This window comes from Protopterus annectens, chromosome 2.part0 (assembly GCF_019279795.1).
Source record: "Protopterus annectens isolate FY-2018-M chromosome 2.part0, PAN1.0, whole genome shotgun sequence".
In the NCBI taxonomy this organism is placed as follows: Eukaryota; Metazoa; Chordata; order Ceratodontiformes; family Protopteridae; genus Protopterus; species Protopterus annectens.
In genome coordinates, this window is record NC_056728.1 from 376,141,997 (window position 1) to 376,155,854 (window position 13,858).

Below are 13,858 nucleotides of genomic sequence, written 5' to 3' on the forward strand. Positions count from 1 at the left end.
TTCAGAAGTGTCCATGCTCACAGCTATTGCAAGTATACATCTGAAATGGCTATAATGTCACTTGTAAGAACTTCTCATATCAGTTCCTTGAACTGGATATGAAATTGGATGGGTTTTGTCCATAGTAATTGTGGAGTCCACTTTTGACCTCCTGCAGTATCCCAAAGTTCTTTTCGGTAAATGATTTCTATTTTGCATGTTTTTCATGCTGCAACTTTTTCGCAAACTATTCCCTACCTTGAGCAATCCTTCTCAGACTTAGTCTGATTCTGATATGTCCTCTCAAAAACAGTTCTGCTGGAGCCTGTTTTCCATTATTGTCCAGTTCATCTGTATTGTAACAACAAAAATAAAATTTTATCTTCAGTAACAATTTCTTCCTACCAGCTATGAACATTCATATAACTTTCATCTAACTCTGTTGCTGGGAGCAGCAGTGGAATTAATTATTCCATTTTTCTTAACAAATTCTTAAGATTCTAATTGCATAAATTAAGTTCCAGTGTCACTGACAGTCAGTAGCCGCTGGTGACTTCATATCAAAGGGGGCTGTGAGAGACACCTAAATGGGGTGGGACCAACTAGGAAGGGGTGTGGTTAACTTCACGGGGCAGAACTATGTTACACTGGGAACAACACTGATCATGCTTACCATTTTACATAAAATAACTGCTCAAACACTATTGCACATGCTTAATAGTCTACCAAAAACTAGACAAAATCGCATTTCAGAACTAATGAGATGTTTAGATTACGCTATAACAACACAAAACAGTAAAAAAGTGTGGTTGGTGTTGACTGCATGAAACAATTAAGAGTACACATCATGTAGTAAACATACTTGCACTGTATCAGGTAATCAACAGTTTGTACAATGCCAAGTATAAAGTAAGGATATTTGGAAATCCCACTGTACTATTTTAATTTATTATTCAATTCAAGGTCACGCCAACGCCTAATGTGCCAGTGGTTCTGGGAGACAGTGACACAGGCTTGTATTACAGTTGACATTAACAAAATACACAATCTTGCAAAGCCAGAATTACATTAAACAGCAGGGCCGGTCAACCTATTTCATTCACAAACAGCCCCCCTCCCCATTACCGAACAAATGTATCTGCTTTGGCCCTGCCAGGATTAAAGTAGAAATAATAGTAAGAGTTAGGTTACATACTTGCATTCATTTTATTTAGTTGACAGAAACATTAGTCAAAACTTATGTGTGCCAGCTCACCTTACACAAATACAAATTTCATTTTAGTTTACCTTTGTTTACCCGGATTTGTCCAACTGTCTTTAGTCAAAAAAAACTTTTTAGCATATGTCTGGGGAAAGCTCTAACATATTACAAACGTTTTTAAACAGACATTTGGTATATACATGAACAGATATAAAATAACATAGAGAACACCTCCCCTGTCACTGATCATTTTAACATCCTTGCATCTGACAACACTGTCATAGAAATAGTGCAGGAAACCAAACTTCTAAGCGTTATCATTGACAGTAAACATTCATTCGACCCCCCCATATACAGCAAAATATAAAGAAAACTCATCAGAAACAGGGACTCATATTGAAACAAACATTTCTTTACTGCAGCAACCAAAATTACCCTTGCAAAAACATTTTTACTTCCCTCCCTTCTTTATTGTGCCCCTATCCTAACTAAAGAACTTCTACCATAAACAAGATGGAACAGTGCTACAACAAAATTGCAAAGTTTGCCACAGACTCTAAATATCACACACACCACTGTAAAGCACTACTAGAATTAAACTGGCTTGAACTCCCCAAACAACTTGCCTTTATTCAGCTATCCACCTTGCACAACCTTATTTTTACGCCTACTGCCTGCCCTGCACTAACCAGTCTAGTCACACCTTACACACCAAATCGATCCCTATGATCAGAAGACAAAAATCTCTTAGGTATCTCAAACCCCACAAGAAAACCAGGTCACTCGCTGTATTCATACTCTGTCTCTATACTTTGGAATTCACTACCTCTAGCTACTATGTTTACCTGGCCTAACCCATTTCAAAGCCTCTTTAAAAAATCATCTCAAAAAGACATGGCTCTGCTCCTGCATAAAGCCTGCCTGATTATCAGCACTTCCTCTTCTTCCACACTAGCCTCATCCTTCTCTTCTGTCATATTTCAATCCTTCACAGTCTGCAAGCTCCTAAGGCTCTTCTAACTCCTTCTCTGTTTCTATGCCATATCCTTAAACTACTACTCAGGCTGTATTGCTTCTATTCTTTTTAACTCTGTCATCTTTCTGCATCACTAACTTTCTGGCTATTATTTTCCTAACGGAAACTAGCATTCTATTTATTTATTTATTTCATGTACTATAGCAGTCAGTGTCACACATTGCTCGACCTATGTACTATTTTATGGACACTTCATCATGTATAGTGAGTGTGACTTTTATTGTCTATAATGTTTTTAACTCTATAGAATTGTCTAGGTGTGAAGTATTTATTGTAACATCTTGTAGCATAGTTTGTTCTTTCAACTTATTTTATATAGTATTTCTAATGTGATTTGTACTGTATTGGAGTTTACTGTATTTTTATTGTACTGTATGTGGAGCTTTTCTCCCCGGGCATCTGCTGAAAATGGGTTCTGTAGACCCAGTCAGACCATCCAGGTAAACAAATGTCAAATAAATAAATAAATAAAACATTAAGAATGACTCATACATTTGATAATTAGATTACATTCATCTGAAAGTACAGACAACTATTACAGTCTTGCAAAGCCAGAATTACAACAGTAAACAGCAGGGCCAGTTGTTTCACTCACACATAGCCCCGATCCCTATTGCCCATCACACCCACAGAATCTGATTTGAACTTGTGAGCTCAAAAGACAAAAAAAGGATATCCACAAACATTCTTCAAAACACTGTGCCTATTTAGTGTCTGGTTCACCCTGCCAGGATATTGTATTTAAAAAAAAAAATCCATCAACAGCCCCCAAAACACATTGCCTCTTTAGTATCTGGTTCGCCCTGCTAGGATATTATATTGAAAAAGAAAATCAACAGCCCTCAAAGCGTGGTTGACCCTGCCAGTGTATTATATTAAAAAAAAGAAAAGCATAAACAGTCCACAGAACACATTGCCTCCCTAGTATCTGGTTAACCCTGCCAGGATATTATATTTAAAAAAAGAAAGTCATCAGCATCCCCCAAAACACATAGACCACTAGTATCTGGTTGACCCCTGCCAGGAAAAAGATGCACAAAGTATCTGGTTGGCCCTGCCAGGGGAAACAAACTGAGAACTTGATTATTTTTTTTTGGGGGGGGGGGGTTCATTTATATATAGCCTTCCTTGACTTCTCTTACCTTACAGTTCGATTCTGAGTCTCACTCAGAATAAAAAAAAAAAATAATCCGATGGATGATGGATTTTCTCTTTTTTACAATGATTTCCTCTGTCTCTCGCTCTCTCCCTCGCTACGTAACTATGTCCAGTTAAAGCGCGGGATGAGAACTCAAGAGTAACAGGACTAATCAGAAGCAACATGTCACATACGGTACTCATTACGTGACAGGCTACTGACTTAACAGTCCAGTCGGCCTCCAGTTTCCTGCAGTTAAAACAGCAATTACTTTTTTAAATTGGAACTTGAGCAGGCTCCAAGTTCCGCATCACATTGCTTCGGCTTTACACAGCAGTTTGCAGTTCAAACTGCTACTAATGTGTAAAAAATACTAATTGAACTTTTTTTAATGAGAAAATGGGGAGTGGGACTGCAGCCTAGCAGTCTGGCACCATAAGCAGTGAATAGCCTTCTCAAATGACGAACAACAGTTTGAAAACTGATCTCAGACATACAAAGTACTTATTCTGTTTCAGATATGCATCTAACATAATCAGCAATGTATTATTCAGAAAAAGTGAAATCAGTATACGGTGTTTTCCAGCTTCCATATGGAGTCTCTTAAGGAAATAACGGTGCTTGTGCAAAATTTTTCTATTCCATCTGTCTTGGCATGTAAGCAGAAACAATGGCAAGGTAAATCCTGTATAGAGTTCTTCACTTCAAGATTCTTATCTTCCCTATTTTTCCTAAACAGCAACACAACTTGTTATATATATAATGCAAATACCATGAGGTTTACGTACCTGTATCTATTACATACTGTCCTTTGAAGTGTACACCAATTGTAAATAGAATGTTTGCTTTCACTAATATTAGTAGTTCATCACATTAAGTAGTTTTCTTTTTGTTATTTATAGCTGATGGGTACTACTCTGCATTTTTGTTTTCTTTCCTGGGCTGCATCTAAAAATGGTCCACCAACAGCAGTATTTTACCTCATGTTCGCATGTAACAGATACTGCAGCATCTGTTTCGGTCTCCATGTCCACTCTTCTGTTATTTATAATAAATGTATATGATTCTTTCTTCAGAGAATTTATCAATAACTTTGGTAATTCAGCGCCACTTTCATATGCATATGTGTCTTTTTAAATATATTTAGTATTTTTATTGAAAAAAATTGTTTTTGTTTTTTTATTGACACTTTACTTACTGAAACAAGTTTGTTTAGTGTCCCAACTTTTCCCCACATGTGGTACTTAGTAATTTCCTTTATCATGGCGAAGGTTGACTATAGGGGGCCATCATTAAGATCGCCCTCTGGGATGGTTTATATTTTTTTCTGTTTTTTTCCTAACATCTTCAGCACATTCGCTTTAGAATGAGGGAAGGGGTTGTGCAAAGGGTTGACCACAAAGGATATTCCCCCCTTACTACCACAAGGGGCATTTATGTATTGCAGCCACACTCCAACACCATCAGTCACACCTGCTCACTGTTCCTCAACTACATGCAACCATCTCCATGACTATGAGAACGTTAGCAAGCCACCCCCCCCTTCACTCACCTCTCTCCTTGCCTTCCTCCTCCAGTGCCAAAACCACTAATTGAACCTGTCATCTGGGTTGCAGTCAAGGCTCTGTCAGTGTGCTCTACAGAGCCAGGTGCATCGGTAATAAAATGTTTTACCTTATGCACGATCAGCCAGCATTCCAGGTTGTGCAGGCTCACTTTTATGGAGTTGTGCTCCCTGCTACATACATCACAGTACTGATTCACATTTTTCAGAGAAATTGTTTTTTGTTTCTTCATAGCCTGTTCAAGGCACCTGCATTCTCAGTTATCCCATGTTTCATTCATCGTAGAGGCAAGAATGAGGAAAACTAGAAAATGGCATTATCATACTATAAGGAACCTTTTTGCAATAGCCTGTCATACTTCTTGCCATTATTAATAGTTTGAGGGTTCAGTAGCTTCGTAGGCCATGCATGCATGTTTACACATTGCCTTTCTTCCAGTGAGGCATGTTGTTTTTTGCTGTTACTTTCAGGTACTTCAAGTAGGTTGTTTCTACCTTTGACACAGAGGGCAAACAAGCACTCCTTCCACCCCAGTAGGATTCTTTAACATTAGAACCATATTTCAACCTAGAGAACTTGAGGATATTATTGGGTTAACAGGCCAGCTTGAGGAAGTACACATTTTACATTGCTTGCTGAACTCCAGAATTTTTATGACTGAACTTACAATTCCATCTCAACCCTTACAAAATCCCTACTGCAAGATGTCTGACCTAAAGGTAGCATGCATTATGTAGTAGTTTTCATAAAGCTGTTGCTATAGGATAATCATGTTTGTACTGCTTACACCTGGTTATTCCCTAAATAAGCTAAGTGTGCTCCCAGCTGTTCGTGGTAATAATATGACTGTTTGTAAGTATATGTGCATGTTTGAATCATATGGTCTGTTAATTCACTGAGTAAACTTAGTTTGGGACCCATCTCTCAAGAGTTTCTGTACTTTCACTATTACAAGCTATGTGCTTGAGATCAAAAATGGGCATGTCACTGGTCATCAGGGGTGGGGGCGTAAACTTACACCCTCACCTCTGCAAAGCCCGCAATAGTTAATTTCTTACTGAAACCAATAATTCATAGGACAGTACTAAGACTTAACCAGTGAAAATGACTTGATGACTTGTTTTCACCCCTCAGAAATAAGGCTTCCAAATCCATACTTTGCTGCCTGATAATCACAGGAAAATGTGCTGTTTTTGTACATGGCTGTGATGCCAAGATGCTTGGTCATCAATCATATCTGGCTTCATAGCCACCAGTGGATGTATTTAGGGTATAGGTAGACAGTTATTTGGCCCAGAGGCAGAATTTATGCCAAGCATGTGATATGGGAATTGGAGTACAAAAGTCCTAAGGGGCTAGAATACAGAATATTAAATGTCTGTTTTTGTTTTTCAATATTTTGGGTTTTCAATGAATGGAGAGGGACAGGAAGGCGATATAGATATAAATACAGATATGGATATGTGTGTGTGTGTTCCATACCTCTCAACTGTCCAGATTTTGCAGAATGTCTAGACTTTTGCCGCGAAATTTCAGTCTGTTCCTCATAAAATTTTTGGTTTTCTGGAAAATCACTGGGATGATCTGAGGAATTTAATTAGTAAATAATGTCATACATTTGAGTTTCAGACTTCATATCCTTCAGAAAAATGTATTTATTTTAATACATACATTCTTAGTTTATAAGAGCAATATTTAAAATCTGTCCATATTTTTGAGCCTTTGTACCCCCATTATGTCAGGCTTTTTACAGATTTCCTTGGCTAAGAGGTTGAGAGGTATGGTGTATTCCTATTTATATGTGTGTGCATGCGTGCGTATGTGTGTATGTGTGTGTGTGTGTGTGTGTGTGTGTGTGTGTGTGTGTGTGTAGATAGTTACACAATAGATATATATATATATATATATATATATATATACACATATATACATATGTATATATATACATATATATATATATATATATATATATATATATATATATATATCTATGGGAACAGCTTTTGTGGTTGAATGCCTTTTATGTTGACCTGTGTATATCAGGATTTTTTTTTTTCTTTTTTTCCTATCCGTAATTGGTTAAACTTTGACAGATCTGGTTAGTGTGAAAACATGGAGCACGGTGGGGTTTAGGAAGTTTTCCCTTTCTCCACTGTTGTATGTGGCTGTGGAGGGTTTGACCCCTGCACATTTCAAGTTAATGTGCATCTGACAGGGTATTTTTTACAGTTTCAGTGTCAGCGATGTTCTGTTTCGAGTGTTTGTAATACATTCTTATATTCATACATACATATAGAGACACACACACACACACACACACACACACACACACACACACACACACACACATACATGCACACATGGTAGTCACACTGCCACAAGGTAAGCATGTTGATATGATAACAATACAGAAATTTAAATAGTTTACGGGAAAGTTGTGCTTTTGTGTGGGAGCATTGAGACTCATCAGATCTGGAAAGAAGAGAAAAGGAAACTCACGAGATGTGTAGTCCTGAAGTGGCAGTCCAAGACAGTCTGGTTTCCATGATGGCAGGGGTCAACACTACTTTTTGAACCCTCTCTGTAGAGTGGATGCTGGTTCAGGGGAACAGCAGGAGAAGCTTAATAAATCCTCACAGCTAAGTGTGTATCCCCATTATGCTTGCTGATAATTTAGGATAAACTTAAACACATAGTGGGGGGAAAACGGTACATGGGTGAATGTTATGACAAAATAGTCTGAAAAGAAATGCAAGGACAAAAAAAATGTATAAACATTAAAAATTGTTTATGCTTTAGGAATACATTCATGATTAGAAAATTTGCTACTACAAGAGACTTGCTGGGGGCAGTAAGTGGCAGAATAAAAACACTGTACTACAGTCCAGTTTGTTTATAATTTAGTGTCTGTACAGATAACTGGGGTCGTCATGTTTTCCAAAGCACAGAGTAGGAAATGTTTTACTGAAAATAATAATTCACAGGACAGTACTAAGACTTAACCAGTGACACTGATTTGATGACTTTTCTTCCCTCAGAAATAAGACTTCCAAGTCAGTGCTCTTAAACTATTATTGGTTTTATAGGTTCGTAGATATATATACTAAGCTAATGACCACAAGGGTCTTTTTATGTTTAGCTGTGTAAACCCATGTCACATGGGCACCTATTTGAAGGGATATGTGAGTTAGGAGGTTGCTATAGGTTTAGTGGGGGGGGGGTTGTTAGTTAGGGAATATTTACTTTTGGGCTATGTCTGTCAGAGAGATATGGGGGCCAGATTGGTGGTGAATTTTTGATTTATCATCCAATGGTCAGGGTTACATTTGAATAGTGGTAGAGATAGACTGTGTTCACATGAACAGAGAGCCTATTCTAGAGCATGGGGATCCTTTGAGACACATATCTGTGTTGACACATTGTTTTGTTTATGTCGCAAGTAAAGTTTAAATCCTTGGAGTTCGTGTTTCCAGTGCTATTCCTTTGATGGTTGTGCAAAAGGACCTTCAGGGCTGCATCTGAGGATGCTTTATATGCAAGGCTTAGATCGCCTCTCAGTAACTTGTAGGAGGCTGAGTATAAAGATTGGGTTTTATGGTGATCTGTATAGGGCAGTGTGTTAATTCTGGGCACAGAGTCTTAATCCGTGGCTTTGGCACCAGTCATTTGTCTGTGTTAGACCCTCTTCTAGAAGGTTAGTGTCATGGGGGACTTATGAAAGTTCCTCATTTGCAGACTTGGTGAGCTAGTTGTCTTTGACATTAGTCTTGAGCTCTGAGAAGTAGATGCCAAACAGGACTGGGCCCAGCACTGTGCCCTGATGTACTCCGCTGGTGGGTGGTCTCTTGGTGCAGGTGGTCTCACCAATCCTGACTTCTTGGGTTTTCTCTGTGAGCCAGTTAGCACTCCATTTAGCTTTGTAGGGATTTCTGCCTAATTTGATGAGTTTGTCAACAATACCCGAGTGGGGTATTGTATTAAATGCCTTAGCCAGGTCTAAGTATGTGGTATGTCCTTGTTGATCATTTCCGTGACAATTCATTCCATGGCTTTACATATTAGACTTCTCAGACTAATGGGTCTGTAGCTTCTGAGGTCGGTTGAGTGTCCACCCTTTTGAAGAAGGATTACTCTTGCAGTCCTCCATTCATGTGGTACGTAGCCTGTTTTAAGGCTGAAGTTGAAACGTAATCCTGATATCTTTCAAGCTATTTAGGAGGCAACCTGAGATATTGTTTGGAGCAATTAAGGACGTGTTTTTAGCTTTAAGTAGTGCCACAATGACCTGCGTGTTACTGATTGTTGGGGGGGGGCTGCTAGCAGGGATTTTACATGAGAAGTCTGTGGGAGAGTGGGGGGTGAAGTTAGAGCTGAATTTTTCAGCCAACAGATTTACTATGTCACTGTTCTCATAAAAAATGGTACCATTCACCACTAGTTCAACACACTGCTGTGTGTTTGTTACCTTTAAGATTAGAGACATAACTGTAGAAGCCTTGTGGTTATCTTTAGTCTGAGAGGCTATCTTAACCTTGTAATTGGCCTTGTTGCATTTAATTAGTCCTGTTAGATTCCTGTTTGTTTAATTAGTGAGCTCTTTTTATTATGAGAGTTGCTGTTTCTGACTTTGGCCATAACGTTTTATCCTTTTGTCATATATCCTGTTAATGTTAGATCTGAAGTAGGAGATTCATTTGTCAGCAACCTGTGGGGTTATGGATCCGATATCGGATCCGAACCGGCATGGTTTATCCAGCTATGGATCCGAGCTCCTAGCTCCTCCCCTCACCCATAATGCCCTGCTCTCCCTACATGACCTCAGATCTAGTTTGCCGCGTTCATGGTGACAGCTGGATTTTGAGCTCCTGTCAGCTAAGTGGTTTTTTGGTGTTTCTTAGTATTTTTCCTGTCAGAAAAGTTAATCTTTGTGTGAAAGTTGTAGGTTTTCCCTCTTTTGAGATAGTTTTTTGGTTAATTTGGTTAACTTTATTGTACCCTCCCCTCGCTGGTGCGTAGCTGTGTGCTTGTGGTTTCTTTGGGGCCTTCTGTGTGTGTGGTTAATTTAATTTAACTTTAATTTAAATTTAACCTTTTTTTTTAAAAAAAAAAAAAAAAAAAAAATGTCTGAGGCCCCAAAGGCAATATTTTCAAAATGCTCCGAGTGTGGCCATAAGCTATCCCCTGCTGATGGCCACACTCGGTGCGTTCAATGCCTTGGGGTTGAACACCTCACCTCTGGATGTTCAATCTGTGCAGGGTTCAACCCCAGGGCATTGAAGGAACGGAGGTCGAAGCTGGTCCTGGCGGGACTTTTGCCCCTGGACTCGGCTTCGGCCTCCGCTCCGTTGGTAGTTACCGCTCCAGCGGTTCCTGCCGTGCCTGCTTCCCCTCCTACTCCCGGGATTCAAACTCCCTCTACGTGTTCGGAGGAGAGGGAAGCCAGTAAGAAGGACCGGAGAGAGAAGCACCACAAGCAGCAGGCCGAGACTTCCGTCTCGGTCCCGCCGGCTAAGCGGGCTTCTCTTCCGGCCTCTCTGGCTGCTGGCTCTCCTCCTCCTCCGCTCCGGTCCCCTTCTTTTTCACCGGGGCCTGAGGAGGAGGAGGCCCGATCTCCTTCGAGGTTATCGAGGTGGTACTCAAGGCCTACCTCGGTAGCCTCGTCGAGATCGACCTGTAGTCTCTCTGACGCTGATCTGGACCGGATGATGCGAAGGTTCATCCAGGCCCAGATGCAGATGTGAGTGCTCCTGCCCCCCCCCCCCCGGGGGGGGGAGCTCGACCCCATTTTTCAAGCCCATAGCTCCTTCTCCGACCCGCTACCCGGGCTCGGAGCGTTCGGTGCCAGGCAGCTTCGGAGCCGTGGGTGGGTCGGCGCTGATAGTACTAGGTACTTCGGATCCGACCCTGCCCTCGAGTGTGTCGGATCCGACCTCTCGGAGCCTTGATCCAAGCTTCGGATCCGGGGGACTCAGTGTGCCTTCGGCGCCGTCTGTGTCGGAGCGCACTGGTCCCTCGGATCCGAGGGGCTCGGCGCCAGCTCCGATCCACTCCTCGGATCCGAGGGGGAGCCGTCTGTCAGATCCTTTGGTCGAGGCCGGCTCCCCTTCGGCTTTTGATGTAGTGGAGAGGGCTCTGTTGAGGGTTTCCAGACCCCCGGCACTTGCTTCGGCTCCATCCCGCACTCCATCTGCTCTGGGCCAGCTCCGATCCACTCCTCGGATCCGAGGGGGAGCCGTCTGTCGGATCCTTTGGTCGAGGCCGGCTCCCCTTCGGTTTGGATGTAGTGGAGAGGGCTCTGTTGAGGGTTTCCAGACCCCCGGCACTTGCTTCGGCTCCGTCCCGCACTCCATCTGCTCTGGGTCAGGCTTCCGTCACCCAGCCACTGGGACAGCCCGTTTCAATGCCCCAAGCAGCTCCTTTGGAACCAGACACTGCTTGCGAGGGCTCCTCGGACAGCCCCCCCCGAGGAGGCACCTCGCAAGCACACGTGTAAAAGGAGGCACATAGACTCCCCCGAGTCTTTAACTGAAGACACGGACTTGGAGGAAGGGGAAGGCTCCCCAAGATCACCCCCCGAGGATGTCTCCTTTGGAGACATCATGGAAATGCTTCGTATAAGAGGTGGGTGGTCTGCCCCAAAGTCTTCCTCGGACAAATCCGTGTTCTTGGAGGCATTTGAAGCGGGCCCGTCTACCTCTTGGGTGTCCCCTCCTGCCGACCCCCTGGTGGACCTTATTACCACCAGGGTGTGGAAGGAACCGGACACCGTGGAGCCAATCCCCAAAAGGCCAGACAGGATTCTCAGCCCCCCTGCTGACCATGCCCACTGGAGTAAGGGACCCCCTGTAGATACCATGTTGTCGGCAGCAGCCACTAAGAGGGAACTTGCCCAGGAGAGTCCCTCAGTTCATCCTCCGAGCAAGGAGTCTCGGATGATGGATCGCTTGGGGAAGCGAATGTTTAGTTCAGCGACCTTCTCAGTGAGGGCGCTCAACTACCTGGCACATGTTATTCGGATGCAGCGCGATCTTATCAAAGAATACGCTGCATCCCCCCCAGAGTCCATGTCGGAGGAGGACAAACTTTTGCACTCCACCCGTATGGCCACTCTCCGGTCCGTGACCAATACCTCTATGCGGTTGCTTTCCCATGCTACTGAGGGAGCCGCTAGAGCTGCAGGAGTAGGCCTAGTCACAAGACGCCAGGCCTGGCTCCGCCATTGCGATTTCACGGAGCCCTTCAAGGTGTCATTCGCGAACGCCCCCTTCGATGGTTCTGCCCTTTTTTGCAAGACGGTTCGCGACACCTTGGTCCAGAGCGAGAAGGACGGGAAGACGCTGTCTGCCGTCGGAGTCCGCTTCTCTGTGCCCCAGAGGTCCTACTCTAGGAACCAAAAGGGCCAGAAGAAGAAGATGTGGTTCCGGAAGTCGCAGCAATCCCAACCCGCTCCGGACAACCAGTCCTTCCGTGGCAGAGGAGGACAGGGCAGACGCCGCCCCAGGGGCAGAGGGGCTCCCAGGAATTTTGGGTCCAGAGAACCTTTCTCTGAACGGCCCACGCAGCAACCCTGAGGGGTTGCCCGACTGCTCCTCTCTGGAGGCAGTCAGGGGACGTTTTTCGGAGCACCTAGCGGCATGGGAGTCCATAACATCAGACCGCTGGGTCCTCCGCATTATATCCAGAGGATACAAAATCCCTTTTCTTCACGTCCCAAAACCAAAATCCCTCCCCGACGTTCCACCTGATCAGAGGGAGGCCGCTTCAGCAGAAATTGGCTATCTGCTGAGGAAAAGAGCCATCCAGCCCGTCCCCCCAGATCAGATCGGATCAGGGTTCTACTCCAGGTTCTTTTTAGTGCCAAAAGAGACGGGGGACCTAAGACCCATTTTAGACCTGTCCCTTTTGAACCTGGCAGTTCCCAAGGAGAAGTTCCGGATGGTCACCTTACAATCTATCCTCCCCCTTCTGGGAGAGAATCACTGGATGTGCTCTATAGACCTCAAGGATGCGTATTACCACATACTGATGGACAGACGATCCAGAAGGTTTCTTCGCTTCCGGCTGGGAGCAAGTCATTACCAGTTCAGGGTCCTTCCCTTTGGTCTCACCACAGCCCCCAGGGTGTTCACCAAAGTATTAGCAGTGGTTGCGGCCCACCTGAGGCTTCAGGGGGTGCAGGTCTTTCCGTACCTGGACGACTGGCTTCTCACCGCCCCAACAAGGCATCTACTATCCTTGGCAAGAGACTCCTTTCTTCGTCTAGCTCCCGGGCTAGGCATCACGATAAACGTGGGAAAGTCCAACCTGGCCCCTACTCAGTTGATAGAATTCATAGGTGCCAGGTTAGACACGAGGGAGTTAAGAGCCTTCCTCACAACCGACAGAATTCGGAATTTACGACTCCAGGTGCGGGCCATCCTCCACTCCAGCTCAGTTCCGGCGGAATTGGTCCTGAGGGCACTAGGGTCCATGGCGGCAGCGATTTCTCTTCTCCCACTCGCCCGCTTGAACATGCGGGTACTTCAGTGGACGCTTCAAGTACAATGATCTTATCTTTCTCTCCCTCTGCATCACCCCATTGCAATCAGCAAGGCTTGCAAGCGGTCTCTCTTGTGGTGGCTCCATTCCGAGGATCTCCAAGGAGGCCACCCCTTTTGTGCATCTCCCCCTCTGGCCACGGTGACCTAGGATGCATCTCGCCTCGGGTGGGGGGGGGGCATTTTGCGGGACGGACGGTCCAAGGCACGTGGAACGACTCAGAGACCTCCCTGCATATCAATGTTCTGGAGATGAGGGCCGTGCTCTTGGCGTTGCAAGCACTTCAAGCCTTTCTTCCCCTGGGAACAATTGCGATTCAGTCAGACAACATGTCGGTGGTCTGGTACATCAACAAACAGGGGGGAACCAGGTCTTACCCTTTATGTCAGGAAGCCATGAGA

At 43.9% G+C, this 13,858-nt stretch overlaps 1 protein-coding gene across 2 annotated transcripts in view; it reads left to right on the plus strand.

Moving 5' to 3' along the window:
* The window catches only part of DMRT1 (doublesex and mab-3 related transcription factor 1), a 2,140,563-nt gene that overhangs the window by 1,489,258 nt on the left and 637,447 nt on the right, over positions 1-13,858 (plus strand). The window lies entirely within an intron of this gene.